We start from the raw sequence: 21,120 nt of genomic DNA, 5'->3' as shown, positions 1-21,120 counted from the left end.
CCATATTCTTCCATCCCTCTCCCTGGCACACATATGAACTTCTGGCTGTGTCCCTTCTTGGTAATGCTGTCTAAGTGTTTCTTTGTGTTCTCCAGACCAAATATCAACTTGCTTGTACTTTGTTCTGGTGTACCATAATCCTAACCTGTCTACCCTCATCCTGCCTATGCCTTCCCAGTACTGAGGATCATGACTATGTCTAAAGGCAGGGGTGTCCTCTGTACGTAAGTAGATGTGTAACTGATCAAGCTGTTATTTGCCCCATCCTTTTTTCTACTGTTTATTACTGAATTTGTCATCTTCCAGGCATTATTTCTTCCTCAACTCCCTGATCTGTGATAATAGCCCAGACTACCTCCAGTAACAATTCAGGCTAAACTAGCTGATTTTGTACCGAGGTAGACTATAAATACTCATACAACCTCATAATGCAGGTTGGCTACAAAAACAGGAGAAGACCCATGATGAAGAGCTAGTAGGTAGAAAAATCTTAATCCACTACAAGGTACTTCCAAGGGGATGGTATGTCTATATGATTGTATACATATTATAGACAGTCTTAGAGCCTAAGGCCGGAACAACAAAATATTTCAAAGGGAAGCAAAGTTCCAATCTATCTCTTAAATGCCAACCTGTGTGACTTCCTGAAAGACACACAGGGAATCTGTGATGGAGCAGGAAACTGAATTAAGCTTCCTCAGTAGTTAGTCTAAATTGTATTTTTTTTTCAAAAGTAGAAGTCAAGTTAGAAAAACAATTTGCAACTAAGCACTGCATAGCAGTGGAATAGGAAAGAAAAGTTTCGGTTTATTTAAAGTATAGCAACTTCTGTGAACTGCAGGTGTTACAGATTAACACTTTAATGGGAGCCACATGCATTGCATCCTTGATGTCTGACTCCAAACTCAGGTTAAGAGACAAAATTATTTTGACATCCGAGGACGACATAATGTTCTTTCTGAATATAGATCAAGTTGTCTGTGACATGTAAATGAAACTCTTCTGAGTAATTTTTTTTTGAGAAATGTGATCAAAAAGAAAAGGTAGAGAATTTTTTGTGCTTATGTACTATCCTGGGAGTCCAATTCTAATTACAGAGTCTCTTTGGACAATGGCAATGTTTTAATCTTGTTTTACTGAAACACTTAAGCGTATACTTAGATATGGCTGTTTTCAGAACATCATGTAAGTAATACCTAGATCATAATACTTTTCTTTCCCCTGGTGCTAACTGTGATTTCTATTCATTAATTCTGCCAGCCCTGTCTGGTCTAGTTTTTGGAAGATGTTTACATATATATTCATTTACCTTGCTATTAGTGTACACTGTTTTTTCCCTTTTCTGCTTAAATATGTGCCACAGACCTCCTGTGCATCTGACGAAATATTTCTAAGGTGGCCTCACACTACTTCTATGAATTTCAATTTTTCTATTTTTCTTTTCAGTTTCTTCTTTCATTTAAAGAAAAATCATTCTGTACTTTGAAGTTTTGTGTTGGAGGCAGCTATCCTAAACTCTATAAGGAAGCAGAAGATGACATGTCAGGCAAATGAACCCAGACTCCGCTTCTTTCAACAAACAGGACATTCCCTTAACGGTACTGTCACTTCACAGAATCACAGAGTCACAGTATCATGGAATTGTTTAGGTTGGAAAACACCTCTAAGATCATTGAGTCTTCAGATGAAGAGGGCATGGGCTATCTAAGATACATACCTGTGATTTATTTAACATTCTGCTGCTGTTCCGCAAATCTTCTTCTTTCACTTTCTGCATATGCAAACAGGCAAGTTTGGGAGGTGAACACCATTTTACAAATGACTGAGGATAACTTCTGTGAATCCATGGGAATGTTCCTCATTTACAGGAGACAGACTTCACAAGGAAACAGCTAAGGAAGGTCAGCCAGTATCACCAGTCCTAAATGCTCTTTGAATATCTTACAGCTGAATTTTGGGAGCATTTTGTGCATTTAGCATTTAGATTTCATAAGCATTGTTTTTTTCTTCTCTTTTGAAAGCTAGCTATGATGATAAGAAACCAGATTATGAGACTTATAAAATCTTGAAACTGGGCAGTGCAATATTCAGCCTTAATGTCACTCTTTTCACTGAGGACAAGGCAGCTTTTATGTAAAAATAAATAAATAAATAAAATAATCAGATACCGGGAAAAATGTGTCTGATAGGAGAATTAGAAGCAAGAAGCCTCGGGATAGCCATCATCTCTGAAGAATTTGGTTCTTGTTCCAGCTTAGCTCAAGCAAAATCAATGTGAGGATTTGTCTCAATTCCAATTAGTCCACATCATAGATCAGTATATCTGGAAAGCCCTAAAAAGATCTGAGCAGATATTTCAGTAGGCTGAGCAGCCCCTATTTCTGTTCAGTTAAATGTCAGCTGGTCATACCTGGCACTTTGCAAGAATTGGTTCCCTGAAAAAGATGAAGGCTGACTGACAGAGAAGTAGACGGTGAGAATGGAGAGATGCAAGTAGCTGAATCTGTTAAATGTTTCTGAGCATCATTAAAAATAAGGGTGGCTGAGGAATCTAAATGTAAAAGACACGTAGGTCAAAACTTCAGGTGTGATTTTGGTGCAGAATCTCTAGCTACATTAGTTGGATATGGTCCAAAACAGAAGAATTTGAAAAGTATTTACGACATCCAGAAGATATTTTGACATCTGTTCATTTGAATGTTTTAGTTTTGCACTGAGGGAATGAGGGCAGAATAATTCCTGCTTGAACTTTGCTCACTAGAAAAGTAAAGTCATTGTTTTTGCAAAAGAGAAAGAGAACAACTTTGAGCATATTCTGGCCAAGTTCATACCAAAGGTGCTGAACTCTTCTCTGTAAAGAGATCTCATATAGCAGAGATCATTTTGTACTGCATGCTGATATTTCCTCCAAATTAACTTAAACTGGCATTCTGCCTCAAAAGCTGAAAAATATTAAACCTGACACTCTGTTTGTTTGTTCTCAGTTCAGAATGTCTACAGCTACCCCTTTTGTGACTTCCCTGTTGCTGCTGGGTTTCCACTTAGATTGTTTAGATGTCCTTTCTCACTATTCTCAAAATATCTGCTGGCCCCCAAGTGACTCCCACACTGTGACTCATGGGCCTCTTTCATCAGGAGACAAACTAATGGTCTCCTTCGACACATGCTGGATGTGTTCTGCACAGCTCCAGGGTTTCTGCTGCTGCTAATGAGATTTTTCTGGAGGGTTGTGAAAGATCATTAAGGAGTGGTTTCTGAAAGCCCAATGTTAGTTTTTCAGTGTTTAACCAGGGGTGCCTCCTCACTGCTCAATGCTAATAATGGTAGAATGGTTGCTTTGGTAGCCGGGTGGTCAAGGATCATCTCACTGGTGTCAACAAACAGGTCCACCTGCTATGCTGGGTGTTTTTGAACTTTTGGAGTGATGGAAAAAGGAGAAATACTTGCTGCCTTATAGCAAGGTGAATTGTGGAGCTGAGTGGTAAGGGAAAGACTTGTCAGAAGCTAATGGCATAACCTGGCTGCACCTACAGGGAATTCCTACCTTAGTTAGGTATCCAGTCCAGTGAAGGAAACAGAGAAAATTATCAGATACTTTGAGAGAAATCCCTGTCCTCGAACAGAAACAGGATGGTACTAGGTGGTGATGGGCTGAGGAAAACCTGATGGCAGGACCTGGCACCCACCTCACAGCTCAGAGCTGGAAAACTCACTGGATCGGAAACAGGACCACTCTCTAGCTGTGCCTCAGTTTTCTCACTCATGGGGTTGTCTGGGTTTGTGTTGTCCACAGTGTTGGTGCTGGGAAATGCCATCCCAGGCTCTCCTTGGGAGACAGCCCTATTGGCTACTGACTGTGGGGTTGGTTAGGGAATAGGAATCATGGAGAACAGAACACTGAGATAGGAATCGTGGAGAGTGCTAGAAAAACTATGAGGCAGAGGACACATGAGAGTTCAGGGAAGAAAAAGCTCCCTGAGATGCTATTTGTTAGTACTGTCAGAAAGGATTCAAGAAGGTTGTAGATAAATATTTGACCAAAAGAAAAGGTAGAAGTAGTCCAGGGGGACAGAAAAATGCATGACTGAAAGTGCTTCAGTTGCTCTAGACAACATCCGTTAGAGTCCAGAGCTGACTCATACCTTAAGTTTCCCTCCTTGTTACTTTGGAAGATAGCATGAAAACCCTTAATTCAGGGAACTGAAAATGCTGAGATACAAGGTTTAAACACCACTGAGCTAGCTGAAGTACTGAAGAAAGTCAGTGGATGACTGTTTCCAGGACTTCCTTTTATCTAGAAAGGAGAAAGGCTGAAAGGCATCACTGATGGGGGGATGCTTCATAGCTTTTGCAAGAGCAGGAGAAAAGATGACCCTGATGGGGGCACTGTGCCTTTGAAAGGATCTTGACAGGAAAAAATGCATTTAAGATGAAGCTTAAGTTCCGACATACTGATCTGTTAAGCTTCAAAAACAGGTGTGCAGGTCACGGAGCTTTACCAGAACAGTGACAGAACTGTCCAAAGGCTCAGTGCTAAGGGATTTCCGAGTACCACATATGAAACAAGATAGAGATACGTCCTTTTTTGTGAAGTGCAGCAGCTAAAATCACTACAGAGCTAAAACACTGAGATCGTACATAAAAGCTACAACAAGTTTGAATTCTACTCCACTTTACATGAAGTGATGGGCAAAAGCTGATAAAAATTGTATCGTAGCTGTATTTTTGACAATAGTCTGTTGTCAGACATTAAATGCTTCTAAAATTTTAACTGAAGAGGTGGCCAATTATAAAATTGTAATAAAGACACGTGTATTTTCTGATATTAAAAATAAAATGAATGAGCGTCTATAGTTTTTACTTAAAAATACAAAAAAAAAGCAGGTGAAACATCTCAAGAGGATCCAGGGTCAGAGAGCTACTTTTTACAGTTTCCGGGAAATAATGATGTTCCTGTTAAGAGATTCTAGTTGGTGATTATCTATTAACAGGGATAAGTGTATGAACAATTATACTGACAATGGCAGGAGGCCAGAATGGTTACACGTGAGGATGTCTTTAGGGCACAGAGAAGCTCTGAGTATAGGTTAGAGCTGAAGGATCCCAAATGTCCCGCCATTACTGGTCTTGAGACTACTTTCTCTCCTCCTGTAAATCCAAACTATCCTGGAAGAGTTTTAAATTCAGGTGGGTAGAACTGCTGAGAGAAAGGCTATATTCGTGTCAGCCAAGGGAGGAATAAGTCTCTTCTTTGAGATTTATGTCTGCACATAAGGCAAATTACCATTAAAATGGAAACACTTCCCATCACTTAGAGATCTGTTTTCTTGCTGACATCAAATATTTTCTTGTCTACTTGCTGTGCCCTCTCTGTTTCTGGCCTGAATTTCTCAGGGCACTTACATTTGCCTAAATTTAATTCTTGCCTTAGGGTATGGTTTTGGCAAACTGACAGTTGGCATGTGTTGGGAACTCAGGGCATTTCCCTGGGAAACATACTCTACAATAAAATCTGTTCCACACTGATAACATTTAGATCTGAGGAAAAACAACAGAAAAGTATGGCCAAGGGCCTTTGGCAACTTCAGAGAGAGCCAGAGCTCCTGCCTACAGCTGCTCAAAAAAGCCTAAATTAACTAGAAAAAAGAGAGTTTTTCTGCAAGCCTTTAGCCTTGGAGGAAAGCTAAAGCAGTAAGATATGCACAGGTAGTTTGAAATTATCACCTGCAAGCCTGCAAGGACAGAAAAGGTAGAAAGTGAGGCAGTTGCCATGTGGAAACTCATCTTTAGCCTGGCTATGTGAATCAGTAATTTGGAAGTGCTGCTGTGCATATATACACACAATAGACTGGGGATGAAAATATAAGGGGCAAAGAGACGGACTGGAAAAGCTCAATTGTTCGTGGGCTCTTTCCCATACCTCCATGAGAAGGCAAAGCTGAGTCTGCCTTCAGCAAGTCTTCCTGTAAGTGGCAGACCAAAGGCAGTCTGGTTACCCACGAAAAAACTTTTTAGATTGATGTCTAAAGGTGTGAAGGTCAATTGACTTTTCCTCTTTAGAAATTACACCCTTCATGTTTCTCTCCTGTCTAGATACTAACAGTATCTTTCTCTTCAAGACTATCAACAGCAGTTTAAATGAGCTTAAAATATTTCAGATGAGTGTTCCTCTGGTAATTTAGCAGAAATCAGACACAGAGTTCAAAAGTTAGGGATGCTAGATGCATGCAGAGAATAAACAAGCTGACATGCAGAATATGATTGCATAAGTATGGTTGTTTTTTCACTTCAGAAAGCAGCCTAAAATCTGCTTGTTGGCAGATGAAGGACAGACTGTGATTGTTGCCACTGCTGCTCAGAATGAAATCCTGGAAAAGGTAAGTGTGGCTGTTAGACTAAGAACCCTATGACAATACATAGCCTGTTTCTTTCGCCAGCATAGGACTCAGCTTGCAGAGGTGAGATATATGTACCAGGCTGATGATTCCTAAAGTTATATAGAAAAAACCCCATGACTACAAGTTACACACGTTGTTTACTGGTAGAAAATTTGAGAAAGGGGCTAAAGATACATTTATACAGGGCTTAAAATCAGTGATACTGAAGAAACACACCTGGTGCTTTCTATCTTCATCTCTGAAGCAGTCTTCCTTTCACTTGCTGCCCTTTCATCACCAGCTAAACTGTGTTTCTCTGTTCCCTGTGTTTAGATATCACAAATCTTTGAGAGTCTGATGAGGTTTTCTGCTGATCAATGATCTGTGAGTAGGGAGCTCAACTGAGGATACCATGAACAATTCAATTATTTTCAAATTATTTAATACCAGTCTCTCAAGACAAGAGAAAGGCTGTGTGCATTTTCAGTCCAAACTGCCTGTCAGTTGAATAGTTAAGGATATGTTTTAGGCCTATGGTGGTTAATGGGTAAAACTAATTGGAAGTAAAATTTAGGCCATGGCTAAATGACAATAGATGTAAGAATTGCATGCCTGAAAAATCAGGACTTTAGTACTGACATTAAACAAACAGATTCTTTAGAATTCCTCAACTAAATCAATGTCTAGTCATCCTGTATCTTTATGTTAATTGATTTGGAGAAAATATGACCTTCTTTCCCTATAAGCTTACCCTTCCTTAAAGATAGAGATAGTTCAAAAATAAGAAAAATAAGAAAATAAGAAAATAAGAATAAGAAAAATTCCTGGGTTTTTGATGCCTGTTCTTTTTGCTAGATTCAACTTATTGAGTTCTGAATACAGTTTAGAAGTTGTAACTAAAATTTTTTTTGTAAGAGTATTATTGAAAACACCGTGTAATTTGAAAGGCTGAAAAGTTTAACAAGCTAAGCTGGGAAAGTCATGGTTCCATGGAGAAAAACAATGAAAAATATATAATAAATCTGAACCATCTCTCTGAGGCAGAAGCTGGTCCCAAAAGTCCTATGACTATTGCCCAGAAGTGGCACTCAGTTCCCCATGATCGCTTTTTCTAAGGCTTTGCACAGTAGTGTGGGGAGTGGCTGCTCATTGAGGGCTGCCAAATTACTTCTAAACTGCGTCATGGGATCTTTCTTTCAACTAAAGAATTTTAGCACTTCATGGGAGTGGGCTTCCTCATGGCCTGTGGATGGGGCTCGCTGCCCAGGCAGCACCAGCCTGCCACATATCTCAGTGCTTTTCCAGAGATTACTGCTTTTCTCTGGGGAATGAGCTGAGCATTCGTATTGTTTCTTTCCCTCAAAAAGCACAAAATGACCCCCTTGGGCACAGCGGGAGTCAAATGCCCATGTTTGTTAGCAGCGTACAACAGCATGAGGCCAAGCTGTACATATGTGCAGCTATATTGGCTTTTGAATGGAGAATATAATAAAGCTGATGGGGAGGCAGAAGAGACTAGTTGAAGGGACATCACCCCATTACTCTAGACTTCAAGTGACTTATCAAAATCAAGTGCAATCATGTGAGCATAGTGTGTGTGAATTCACATTATGCAGACATAGAAATACATCAGCTACACAAATGATCTTATAAGTCTCTGTAACTGCTAGGAAAGTGTCTGGATGACAAAGCCCCTCACATGTGTCTGAGTTTTGCCCAGGGGACCACAGACTGACTAATGAACTTGTCAGTAAGGCTGGCAGTGCTTTACAATTACAGCAGAGTGAGAGTTCCTATCCAGAATGCTGTAATGAGCATATTTTGTGTTGGGTGTGTGCTTGGCATAATACCTGCACGGATTGCTCCTTTTATTTCCATGCCCTTTGCAGCCCTTTCTATTGATCAAAAATCTTGTATCTATAAAAGTACCCAGCAGTCAGGCCCTATTAGATTTTTTCTCTTGCAAAATAATTCTATAGATGAAGACAGTTCAGGCTGCATTGGGGGTTGAAGGGTGTAGACCCTTCACCTTGCAAATTGTTTATCTGATGTTGGTTGCTGCATTTCAAATCAAATGTTGTGTTCTCAGTCTTTTCTGTAAGTTTTACACCATACTTCCCTCCCATGCCCAGGATAGACCGATGAATCTCCATCTCCAATATCCTCCTGCTATCTAGAAAATCATAATTTATTTTTCCACTTGTGAGACAAATCTCTATTTAGCAGCTGTTCCCTGAAAAAATCAACTGTTTTGTCAACAATTCAATGACAGAAGTCTTTTCTTGGGACCAAAGTCCTTGATTTAAACACTTTCAAAGACCTATTCTGAAGACAGTGGAGATTCTGTGGTACATAACTCATGTGGCCCATTTTTCTATGAGAGGGGCAAAGCAAAGCAAAATTAGTTTATTTGATACACATTATGAGAAAAAGTAGACTTTGTAAGGAAGCACTGCAGCTGGCAAGTATCTAGTCATTGCCATTCAACAGAGGCACCCTATGTTTTCAACACTCCTGTCCTGTGCTGACAGGTTCAAAGGTCCAGTGGCACCTTAATCATAGGAACCGGTGGGCAGCCACTGGTAGGGGAAGGCAGACGGCACTTCAGAGCCTGTCTCTGTTGAAGCTAGAATGAAGCCGAATCCCTGCTCAGAAAAGCTATTTATTCTGTGTTCATTATGGAACTGAATCACACAACTCTACCCCTGGGTCCCTGTTGTTGCCTGAAATCAGTGAGTCGCCAGGGGAAGTCCTGTCTCTCATGACAACTGCCATCTCAGTTGGCACACTGCAAATTGAAACAGAGAAACACTGCCCCTAAAAGCACAAGTTATCACAGCTTGTGTTGGTACATCAGCACCATGCAGGTCCGTGTCTGGGGAGGAGCTATGTGCTGTATAATTCCCCTCTGAGCCAGGGGTTGCAGGAATCTACAAGGAAATGTTTTATTTCACACAGTGTCAGGGAAGCTGGGAAAATAGTTGGGAAAAGGTCAGCTCTGAAAAAAAGCTTTTACAGTCTCAGCCTTGCATTTGAAGGAACTGCACAGTCTGAAGCACTGAATTGTCAGAAATTCATGTGTACTTTTAAAGGTGCTGGCTTTGTGGGAGACGTGTGTTCATTCGGCTGGTCACTGCACAGCCTGCAGCATGTTTGAACTCCTGGTCTGAAGTGTCCTGCAGATACCTGGATAGAAGGACTGCACTGAAAAACGTCAGTCCTTTCTAAAATAGGAAAAAAAGGAAGCACTGTGGGAGAAATTATGATTAAAAATAGAGTGTTTGCCCCTTCGGTACAAAATACAGGTAAAAATAAAATTCAACACTTCCAGTTTTTCTGCATCTCTGGCTGACAGAGATGTCACTTGTCTTGCTGCTAAAACAAAGGCAACTTCCACATTTTTTTTTAGTTCACTTCATTAAATTCCATGGTTCATAATAGAATTAAATTTGTCCCTAAAAACTGGTTCGTCCTGAGAAATCTGCTGTAACTAATAATGCATTTATTGTCACGTTACTTGTCTTAAAATGTAAATGAGATTGGGGGATTTCATTGTGAAACTTTTTCCAATGAAAAGTGGGCTTGGACCAAACAAGGATTTTTAATTAATAATAATAATAATAACAACAACAACAACAATAATAATAATATCACAATGAGATTGCACTTTTTATAGTTTTTCAGAAGGAAAAAGGGAAGATAACTTTCTTGCAATAAAATATCTGTTTCTTTACAAATATATTTGATCTTAATTTTGAAAATTGAATGTTGTTTTTTTCCTGTAGAGATCTTCAATAATAGTGGTTTTTTTCTTTTCCTTTTATTTCTAAAGCATGCCTGTTAGAAACTTTATAAGTCCCATTAAATGGGTATTATTCCTTCTAATGCTTTGAGGAGAATACTACTGCTGGCTCTTTTGTTTCATTAATTCCCCATAGAAACACAGGTTGTACCCAATTTAGGATCATGAAAGACACAGGGATTAGAAACCTATTTAGTCTGACTAAATCCTTTGGAAATTTAAAATGGAAAATATTATCACCATTTGAGTGTTAAATCTACCAAATTTTTGTCTAACCAGTTAATTATTTGCTTGAGAGGATCCCTAAATATTCTTGTGAAAGCAGGGAGCTTTGGTAATGACGCAATCTCCAAACTGGAAAGGCAAGCACACATTGTCATCCAGTGTGGGGGAAAATGCAAAGCAGCTGAGGAACTTCGAAGGGTTTTTTTGTTAGGAAAGTTTGCTGAGAGGACAGGTACCTCTGTGTAATCAGAAGGAACAGCTCAGGGAGAGGGAATTAAGGAAAACTCAAGGGAAGTGATCAAGTACAACCCCTTTGTATAAAAAATGTGTCTAAAGACTAGGCAAAAAGTGTCTCCAGAAAAAGTGTAAGGGAAGAGAGAAGGGAGTGCGTTGTGAGCCGACTCACGGCCAAATGGCAGGGGAGCGGCAAGCAGATAAACTCTGGCGGTTCGCTTCCTCCTGCCTCTAAAGCAGCAGGACTGGGTTGCATCCCACTGTAGTTACTAGTGTTTGTCCAAAGGCCTCCATCATCCAAATGTTTCATTTCCTGACAGCAAGAACCTGCCAGACTCCGGTGTTTTGGACTGGCTGCTGAGGCTGGGAAGGAATGTTATTTTTTAATGGGAGCATTAAACAGTGTGGTGGGGGGAGGTGATAACTTTGCAGGATAAAGTAGGAAAGGGTAGATCCTTTCTCCTAAAAAAAACATCTGTGCTGCCAGGTGTAAATAGAATGGATAAATTCTCTGCTTAGTGGGAGACATCTGACTTTGTAAGATGCCCTCCATGACTCCTCAGTCAGCAAAAAAAAATTATGTAAAATATGATAGCAAGGAGTCCCAGGGAGCCCAGGATTGAGAAGCAACCACTCAAATATCCTTAAAAGTGTTAAAGTTGCCTGGCACTACTGTGGTTTTAGATGATCTTCTAGATTTTTTTTTTTAAGTGACTGTTTTCTTCTATCTAAAATGGGGTGTTAGTAGCTATTTTTAATTTACTATGGCTACCTTGACTTGTGAGGTGAGGGTCAAGCAGACTGAAGGAAGGATCTTCTTTGGCCAGATGGTGAAGGGCATGGGTGCAGAAGCCAAAGGACAGAAGAAAGAGCAGAAGGATACGTGATCAATTAAAATAAGAAGTGTGAGGACATCTTGCCACAGTTATTTACCTCTCTCTCACAGCAAATCTTCCAGTCACCTCTGCAGGACACATGATGTCTAAAAGCTGTGAAGTAAAAGTAATTATCCTATCCAACTTTTTATAGAAGTCAGTTTGAAGTATTTTCTGTTCAAAATTAAATTAGAGGCAGGCTTTTCAAAACAGCTGAACTGCTGAACGTCTCAGTATGATGTTGCCACACACATGCATGTGTTTTCAGCATGCAGCTGGCATTATTCCCAGCCCTCCTGAAACCAATGGCCTACTTCTGGGTATTTTTTCCCTTCAAAATCCCACCTTGATTCGCTGCAGTGTTTTGAATTTCCAATTAATACAACAAGCTTTGACAGGTGTAACATCCTTCTTACATATCTTTCATCAGAATGTGATATGGGACTAGCAGGAGACGTGTAAGGGAGGGGGGAGGAAAGTAAGGGAATACAGCACTATCTTCTCTGTATGTGCTTTTCAGCATTATGTATTGTGTGGTTCTGTGTTTAAATATCAATCTGCATGCTCAGAAATATAGACTGACAGAAATATGTATCTTGCAACTCTTTTTCTTCCCTCTCCACTTCTGGGATGATAGAAGGATTTCAGGTGTGTGAAGGCCTCCTTGAGAAAACAAAACAAAGTACCAGGGTATAGTTTTTGAAATGGAAATGCACTCTACAGCAGGTAGAAACCCAAATTCCTTTGCTCTGCAGTTTCCAACACAGGAAAACAAAGGTCTGGATTCAGGGTGTCCTTGTGTGCTAGCATAGCAGGAGTTTGACGTATTTCAAGATTACAATTTTGGTTTTAATTTTTTTTTTTAAAATTCCTATATGTTTTCCTCTCTCTGTTAGGCAGACGATGGTTCTTTCAGGGCTATGGAGGGTCATCGGTATTCCTGGAAATGGATTCACGGGGGCAGAATAAAAATGGGATGTATCTCTCTCTTTCCCTACTAGTGCTGCCTGAGACAAAATACATGTGCTCCTGATCACGAGACAGGAGAGGTATCACACTGCTATGCAGCTAAAACCTCCACACTGGGGCCACATCTGGCCCAGTTTGTGAATTGCTCATATTTTAAAGAAAATAATTTTTTTTATTTTTTAGATACATCACTGCAGATGCGAAAAGCTGGATTATGTCTGGATTTTTGCGGTAGGATTTCCTCTCTGCTCCTTTGTTGAGACAGAGTAGAAATATCCTCTTTTTTGTCTTCCCACTCTGCCCCAGATCTCAGACTAAGTAGGTACTTAACAGAAGCAACTAATGTTTAACTGCTAATGAGTTCTGTTGACCAAAGAGATTATTAAACAAAACACATCTTACTTGATAATAGTTTTTAAATAAAAACACAGTGTATGACAATCTTCCATGTTTCTGAAATATTTGTGAAATTTCAGGAAAAAAATGTGAAAAGCCAGTATATATTCAATTTTTTAACTTACCGAGGCTGAACCAGAAGGACAAGGAGAGTGCAGGAAAGGAAGAATACTTACTCTTTCCTTACAATCCAAAAGTCACCACTGATAGAGGTAATTACTGGGAGAGTCTTTTCTGCCTTCTCCATGAGTAAAGATAGTAAAATCAGGCATTAGTCCTTGAGAGGATGCTAGTGAGGAATAAGAATTGATGTTTGGATTGAGATCTCTATAAATGGCAGTTTGCCATTACATGATGTGCATTGTTTAAAATTTTGTATATGTCTCCAGAGGCTGCAAGAATTTGACATTACTTGTAGTAATGAGTGAGCTTTCCAAAGTAGATTATATGAAGTACAATATTTCAGGCTAATTTTGAGCACTATGTTTACTTTGGAAACTCTTTAAATCCACTCTAAAATGGTTGAACTAGATCTGTCTGATGAAGCATTTTAGGCTTTCTGAAACAGAATTACATGAGAACTTGCTTTTACAAAAAGTCAACAAAAATATTTTGCCCTTCACAGATGCTTTTACTCAACACCTTCTTTCAGGAGAAATCATCCCAGGAAGTCAGCATCACTTTTTAAGTGAGATCCTCAGAAAAAAAGAGTATTTCTGGTTACAGTGTTACACTGCCAACAATGACTGATGGCTCAATAGGTCACTGAACCAGGGACTCCAGATGAAGGCACTGGGACTGCTGAACTTCCCTGGCAGCTTAGAAGAATTGTTCCTTTCCATTTCCAGGTTGCATAACTCTTTCCTTTTTTTCTTTTCTACCTCTTCTACCCTTAACTCAATAAAGGTTAAGCGAGTCCCTTACTGAAAATGATAGGAAATGAAAAAAAGTTAATAATGTAGCTCGGCTTTTGACTTTTCCAAATTGCTTCCTTTTTTCTAGGATGCACCTACTATACCTGATCTCAGCTCATAGGCTCTGTTGGCACTGTGAGGTGGGTAAGAGCACTGCATGGAGGTGGAAAGGAGCCCTGCATTGATGTGCCTGTTGCTCTGGGTGGTGATCAGGATTGCACAGCAGAGGGGTAGAGCCCAGGGCAGCTGGTTCTGCACACCAGGAACAAGGGATGCAGGCAAAGCCTGTATACATAAAACCCACCTGGTGCCTCCTGGCTGTCAGGCAGGCTTTTGTGAGTGCTGACAGCCTGTCCCCTCATGAGCATCAAATTAATTCAAGCACTAAAATAAATCTCAAATTGAGCCATGGCTGATAAAGAACACACAACATGTCCTTGTTACCTTCTGTGTGTGTCTGACTCCTGTCTCTGTTGGAAGGCCTCCTTAACCAGCTCTCTGTGAGCAAATAGATGAGAAGCTAATCTAGCAGACTTCTTTACTTCTGGTATCTCAACCACTCTAGGTTGTGACACATGGAGCCTCCCAATGGTGGGATTTACATAACAATTTAATTTTAAAGAAAGAGGACATTTACATTTCGGGCAGTTGTGTAATTAGTGTAGTTCCTTAGCAGACCCACCACTGTTCCTTATGCTTCTTATAGAGAAAGTTAGAAATGACAGGCAGGTTTTAGCAGACAGTGGTTTTTCAGGGTGGAAGTCAAAGACTTTGCTGGAGTAGACAAAAGCTCATCCAAAATAAGACTTTAGCTTCATTCTCTGCCTTTAATCTTATGTGGCCTTTGATTCCCTCACATACAACTTGGATGCGCCCTAAAGATGAGCCCAAGGAGCAAGGATATAAATGGGGAACGTGATCAGTGGACTCTTATTTGTGAATTGGCTGCATATTGAACGTACTGATGGGCAGTTCTGTTTGAAGTTGTATTAATTCTATTTTCATCTCAAAGCTTTATGCCTTTATAGCATTAATATAATAAATACAAATACTTCAGAAAAATTGCAGAAAACATTGAGAGAAGAGAAGGAAAGGCCTTGCATATTTTAAAATTTCTTCTAACTTTTTTCTCTTCTTTATACCAGCACTTTTTCAGGTGTGCTGGACAGGGTGGGAAATATCTACAACTTAAACCTTGTAGGAGGATAAGGGAGGAATGAGAATAGAAGCAATAAGGCAGAAAAAGCATCTACTCAAAATCTGAGAAATTACCTAAATTACGAGAGCTACACCTTTGCTTTCAGCCTGCAGTGGATTTACCTTCTCTGAAGTCAGGGCAGTGAGTCCTGACAAGCACCAAGCCCCATGGAGAAGAGTAGACATTTTATGCTTCAGAAACCTGCGACCATGGACATGACGTACACTGAATACTTAGTTCCCTAGTGCTCACTCCAGACTGACTGATGATGAGGTGCTTTGCTGGCCTGGAATGACCACAGATAACAAACAAATACACCTGCATTCAATCCATTTCAATCCATTTGGTCCTGAGAAATTCTTTTGGGGAGGCTAATGAGAAAACAGAGAAGTGTCTTTGTGTGTAAGTGCTTTTGTCATATCTCAAGTTGACAAACTCCCCTTTATTTACACCCAAGTCATGGTTCAGACTATCCCAAACTATCCTTGCCATCTGATTCCATTGAAAGAATTATAGGATGGAGCATAAAGTTTGGCTACAGATGAGCCAGGTTTCTCTCTGCTGTTCCTGCTTTTATGTTTTTTTCTTCACCCTTTTTTTTTTTAATTGAATTCTATGGTGAGATTGTGTGCCTCTCTGCCTCTTTAATCTTCCACTTTGAATTCATTTACAATGTGATAGATTGAGTTTGTGTTTCAGGATGTGTCAGTGGGACCATGGTAATGCATCTCAAATGGTGAAAGTCTGCATCTTAATTGATTACCCATGTTCCTCCTTGGCCACATCCTCTGCAACAAATTCGGCATAATGGGGCACAAGGAGAAGGGGCCAGGGAGGGGGAAGAAAAGGGAAAAGGCACTGAAGAGTTTTAAAAGGATTTGTGTTAATTCCTTCAGGACGTCCCTATGTGATGTTTCTTAGTCAATAGGAGATTAGATTGAAGAGAGGATAGCCGCTGTTAATCCTCTTCTATCCATTCCCACAATGGGTATTAATATAGGAACAAAACACACACAAAGTTGCAGAGGACTTTTTTGTTGTTTTTGTTCTTTTTCCTTTCACCGCTCCTCAAGGAGAGCACTGAAGATCAGAGTCTTCAGTCTCATTTTTACCAGGAAGGTATTAGTCAAGGAGGAATGTCACACGAATTCTGGAATATTATTATCTCAGATTCCCTCTGCAGTTGCCGACCTTTTGGCCCAGAGCTGTAACCATAACCAGGCAGAATAAGACTTTCTTCTTCCAGCAAGGTTGGAGGTAAAGGGCAGTGATTTAGGGTCTATGTTTCCTTTAAAAGAAGTCATGCAATTCAAATTTTGTCACTATCATGAATCTTCAGGGTTTCTTATAACATTTGTTTAGGAAGAAATCTCCTTTGCATTCACTCAGAGTCAGCGTGAATACGAAGGAATCTTTCTGGTCGGCCAGAGCCAGCTGTGCTGTGAGCCATTGCAATTCCTGTTTGTCCATCTGGCTCGTTCTCTTTATTAATGTGTATCAGGCTTATTTACATGCTAGAAAGAAGGGGAAGCACTGGTGATTAATAACTTGCTCCCTCCTCATGCTCTAGTCGCACAATTATAAGTATCTTCATGTCTTGCTTGAAATTACCTTAGAGACCTCCTGTATTCTTGCTGTCTTATGCATCTTCCCCAGAGCAAGAATATATGTTCTAAAATAGGTCACCGTGCACATCTTTTCTTAGATAGCAAACTGGCAGTGAAGAGGGGAGCAAGTGAAGAGGACTGAACTGTAGAGAAAGAAGAGTCTTTTTTTTTGTTCTTCCATCTCCTATTTTTTTTCCTATTGATAAAAGAAAAAAAAGAAAGAGAAATTCATGAAAAATTAATGCAAGATGCAAGCCTGATCTTTAAATAGTCTCTGCTTAAATATGGACATCCTGACTCTTGATGGCAAGTTCCTTATGTTCTGCCAGTATTAACCTTTGAGGAAGACTGAGGTTATAATAATAAGCATTTCTACAGTAACTTCTATCTTAAGATACTGAAGTGATTCACTAGCACTGGTCTAACCTTGGAATAACCTTCTGAATCAGTTAGTTATTAGTTCTACTCTTATACATACAGAAATGCAGTGTTGCAGAGCATTGAAGCAACTTTTCCAAAGTTGTTCATAGCCTGTGGCATAACTCAGGACCAAGGCACAGGTCTCTAGGCTCCAAAATTGGTGCTTTGAGCACAGGGCCACATTCCTTAAAACAGCCCACTGCCAAATAAAGTGACAAGTGGGACTTTATTTCTCATTTCCAGTCAGCATTGTAGCAGCGGAGAGCCTCTGCTTCCTTTGCTTTTGGTCAAGCCTTTTCCCTGCAGGGAAATAAATAATCCATCTGCTGTTTCTGTCTGACATATCATCTAACATGCACAGCTCAGACATCTAAAACACAGGTGACCAGAAATAGAATCTGTTTTAATACATAATTGTCCAATTTCTTTCAGGATTCTGGAAAAAAAATATTCCCTATGACACACAGGAACTTTAAGTAGGTTTCATAGGCACCACCTGTCATTTTCAAGCAGAAGATTGATAATGCTTTTTGCATTATCCAACTTTTTCCACAGTCTCTCTCCTTTCCTGTTCTCTCCTCAAATATGTTTTTATTCTTTACCCCAGTATCTGACTTTGACGAGCTTTCTGTCAATCTCCAGACCAACCTGTCCAACATGGTATGTCAACTACCAGCAAAGCATGGATATGCCCTTCTTCCAGTGAGGCATGTAAAGAGTAGAGCATCTCAGGAGTTGTCCAGCCCACTAGTCCTAGCCCTCCTCTGCTCTGCTCTGTAGGAGGGGCTTTGGTGTGGGAAGGGAGTGTGGATAGCCTCAACACACTGACCTCTGCAGGGTGGGCTCCTGATGTTCCTTTGGTTGCTTGCAACTTTAGCTGAACTCCCTGGTTAGCTCAAACATATAATAAGAATCCCTCCCGTGCAATAAACTACAGTGGTTTTATTGCTTTTATTCCCTGGTACATCTGTGTGAACCACAGTTGGGCAATTCTTCATGAAAGTACCAGCCAAGCCTTGAAACCCAAGCCTGTTTTGCTGTAGGCAGTGGTGTGTTTTCAGAGACTAGGCAGCAAAGGCATGTTGTCTATAAAGAAGCGGAAAAACAGTCACAACCCCAAATAACATCCTGACCGAAAGTAAGTGAAGGCCAAGTCTTCCACTTTCTTTGGCATCTTGTCTTGACAGAGTTCATGGCACCCAAAGCAGCCTTCCCAATGGTCCCAGAGCTCTAGGAAACATCAGTAGACTGGACTTACTGTAATTATTTGGGGCTGTTCTAGCATATATGCTCAACTCTCATTTCTTCCCTTTGCCATGTCAGACCTTTTATCTCCTTCTTGTTTAATCAGATATAGTTACCTTTATGCTCCTCGGAGCTCAGATATATTTCCTTTCAGGTGCAGCTTTAGTGAACAATAAATTTTACTTCAGTCACCCATAACACTTTAAACCAATTTAAGCTCCCTCTTCCCTAAATTCAGGGGCTACTCAAGGAAAAAATCTCCCCCCTGTCCCCCTCCCTCCCAAACCAAGGTCTCTTGCACACTGATTGATTCACCATTGCATCTCACATCCCAGCTGGAGCTGAAAGGCTCCACCTGCTGCTATTACTCAGCAGTAATTGCATTGCACTTTTGCACAGTCTTCAAGCATTCATCATCAGGATGACTCAATAAGGCAGTCCTGCACTGATGAAAGGCCTTAGAGCCTCCATCTCTCTTGCATGTGCAATAGCCATCTTCAGGATAAACTCTGGTGTGTGGTTGAGGGGATGGGAAAATGTGTTTTATGATGAATAACTCACCAAAATTTCTCCTTTCCTCCCTGTTCTCAGGCTGTCTTGAGAACCAATCCTCGCAGTCATACATTACTCCCTGAATATTTTCTGTGAGCGATGTTCCATGTGTGGCTTATTCTTGAGCAGTCCCCTGGAGAGCATTCAAAATCAAAGCTGCATGACAGATGCCTGCTGTGTTTGCTGCGTGGAGTCCAGTCTACAAGCCAGGACTTTGGTGCCTCCCAGGAGACCCAAACCCTCTGGCTCCTTCATGTCTGTCTGCCACTGGCTATCCATGTTGGGGCCCTTTAGCTGGTCTTGAGCTCTTGGCCTGGGCTACACTCGTGCCCAGGCTTCCACCTGACGTGCTCTGTCTCCTTCCCAGCTGCAGTTCCATCACTTGCCAGGCACACAGACAAATCCCCTTCACCTCCTCATTTGTCTAAAAGCAGTCAAAGGACCAGATACCACCAGTCACTAATTCACCTCAGAGGCAAACAAGAGGGCAGGAGAGAGCTGGTGATGAAATATCCAGTTATTTCTCTCCAAAGCCATTTCCCCTGCTCTGCTGCAGAACGGACTGCATGTGTGATGGTGGAGGGATTCACAAAAGTATTGACTCAAAGTTGGGGGGGTATTTCTGTTCCTGTGCTGGGCAGGTATAACTGTGGAATAAAGGTCTCCAGAGAGCTCAAAAATCACTTTTCATAACCATTATGTAATATTCCCTTGCAGCTGTCTGGCAGAACATTTCTGCTAACTAAATCACCAGAACAGATCTGGAAGGCAAGCAGAGCATATGTCTGCAGGGTCATACAACATTTATTTACTACTTGCAGAGTTCTTTCATTTTGCTGTGGAATATAATTTATGCAGCTTTGAGAAGGTGCAATAGCCATGTCAGGAGACAAACCCAGAGCCAAGAAAACCAGTGCCACCCTTGGCACTGCCATGAATGCTGTCTATAGCATCCCATCAGCTCTTCCAGTGCCTCAGGTCGCCCTGGCCCTGGACAACAGAGGCATTTCTGACAGCTGAGAGGTGATGAGCGCGAGCACATTGGTGGATAAGGATTGTCAGAAGCTATGGTGGAGTTGCTGAATGGGTGTTCCTCCCTCACTTCCGTGGGGTTTCTTTGATCTCTCTCGTGTAGGTTGTGGAATGCATCCCTTTATATTTTTAGACACTTACACCTACACGCCTATATATGTAAAAGAGTCTCTGTATATTCATATATGCATCTAAATGTAACACCACACTGATAATCATTACCAGTATGAGGGAGGGAGTTTCAAATCTGAAATATATCAGACATGCATGCTTGTGCCAGTGGGATGCATCAAAGCTGGCTGAGAATATAAACAGGCTTCTTTTTCCCCCCAAGTATCAACACTTTGAAAATTCAGCCTATTTGGCAACTGATATAAAATAAAAACAAGAGAGTTGCCAAATATTTCAGTTTGAGAGAGTTTAAAGATTTTTTCCTCCTTTCAAAGTTAAAAATGTAATTGAAAAGGTGATAAATTTTACCTCCTCTAACTGGGAAACACTGTTCTCTCCAAACCATTTCTGTCACAGGCTGTCTGGTATTCTTAGCATCTATTTGATCATGAGTTTTAAAGGTGTTGCACCTCAGATGCGCCTGAAGGCACAGACAAGTGTACATAGTTCTAAAAAATAAAACTAAATTTCATTATGCACTGTTATGTACCAAAGCATCTTTACAAACCTGGCCTGTATTTCCTCTGTAGGTGGGTATCATAAGTGTTAGAGTAACCAATGATTCACTGTATATGTAATCGCTGGGACACGCTATTGCTTGATCTTACCTACTCCAGAATTCCTCAGAGACCTGGTCCTGATTTCCAGAGAGAGAAAAAAACCTCATCTTCCAGTCCTCCAGTTTTCCAATTTTATGCGCTTTAATTGCTAAATCAAATAATTAAGTAGAAGCATAACATAAGATAAATATTAACCCAATTTATTTTAATTTACTTTGATATAAACAAAAACAATTAATCTAATTATCAGCTTAATTAAACCATTCTTAATAAATCAACAACCTTATGAGCTTTATCTGACACACTGGAGGACAGCAGTTAGTTGCCAGCCATAAGTACAACATAGCATTATTAGCACCAGCTGGAACATCTTATTCCATCTGAATGCCAGACATAGCAAGGTGCCAGTCACTCCCAGATCAGAGGTGATAGTGGTGTTCATTAAGATAGTCTGTTCAAATTACAGATGTTCAGACAGTAGCCAATATCTCTGCTTTGCCAAGGGAGGTCGCACAAAAACATCCTGGTGCGTGTCAAAATGAC

The 21,120-nt window shown here is 40.5% G+C and overlaps 1 long non-coding RNA gene across 2 annotated transcripts in view; it reads left to right on the top strand.

The window, feature by feature from the left end:
- Nucleotides 1-12,688: 12,688 nt before the first annotated feature.
- Nucleotides 12,689-21,120, top strand: part of LOC108501441 — a 74,936-nt gene continuing 66,504 nt past the window's right edge. The window contains exons 1-2 of one of the 2 annotated variants that reach the window (XR_001876187.1): nucleotides 12,689-12,713; nucleotides 13,881-13,932. This is a non-coding gene — a long non-coding RNA (uncharacterized LOC108501441). Of the gene's footprint in view, nucleotides 12,714-13,061; nucleotides 13,091-13,880; nucleotides 13,933-21,120 lie in introns of those variants that run through there. The other variant, XR_001876188.1, reaches the window with a different exon arrangement.

The sequence above is a fragment of the Lepidothrix coronata genome, unplaced genomic scaffold (genome assembly GCF_001604755.1).
Source record: "Lepidothrix coronata isolate B3197 unplaced genomic scaffold, Lepidothrix_coronata-1.0 Scaffold102, whole genome shotgun sequence".
In the NCBI taxonomy this organism is placed as follows: Eukaryota; Metazoa; Chordata; class Aves; order Passeriformes; family Pipridae; genus Lepidothrix; species Lepidothrix coronata.
Note: the sequence above shows the minus strand (reverse complement) of the source record. Positions and strands in the feature narration are given on the sequence as shown.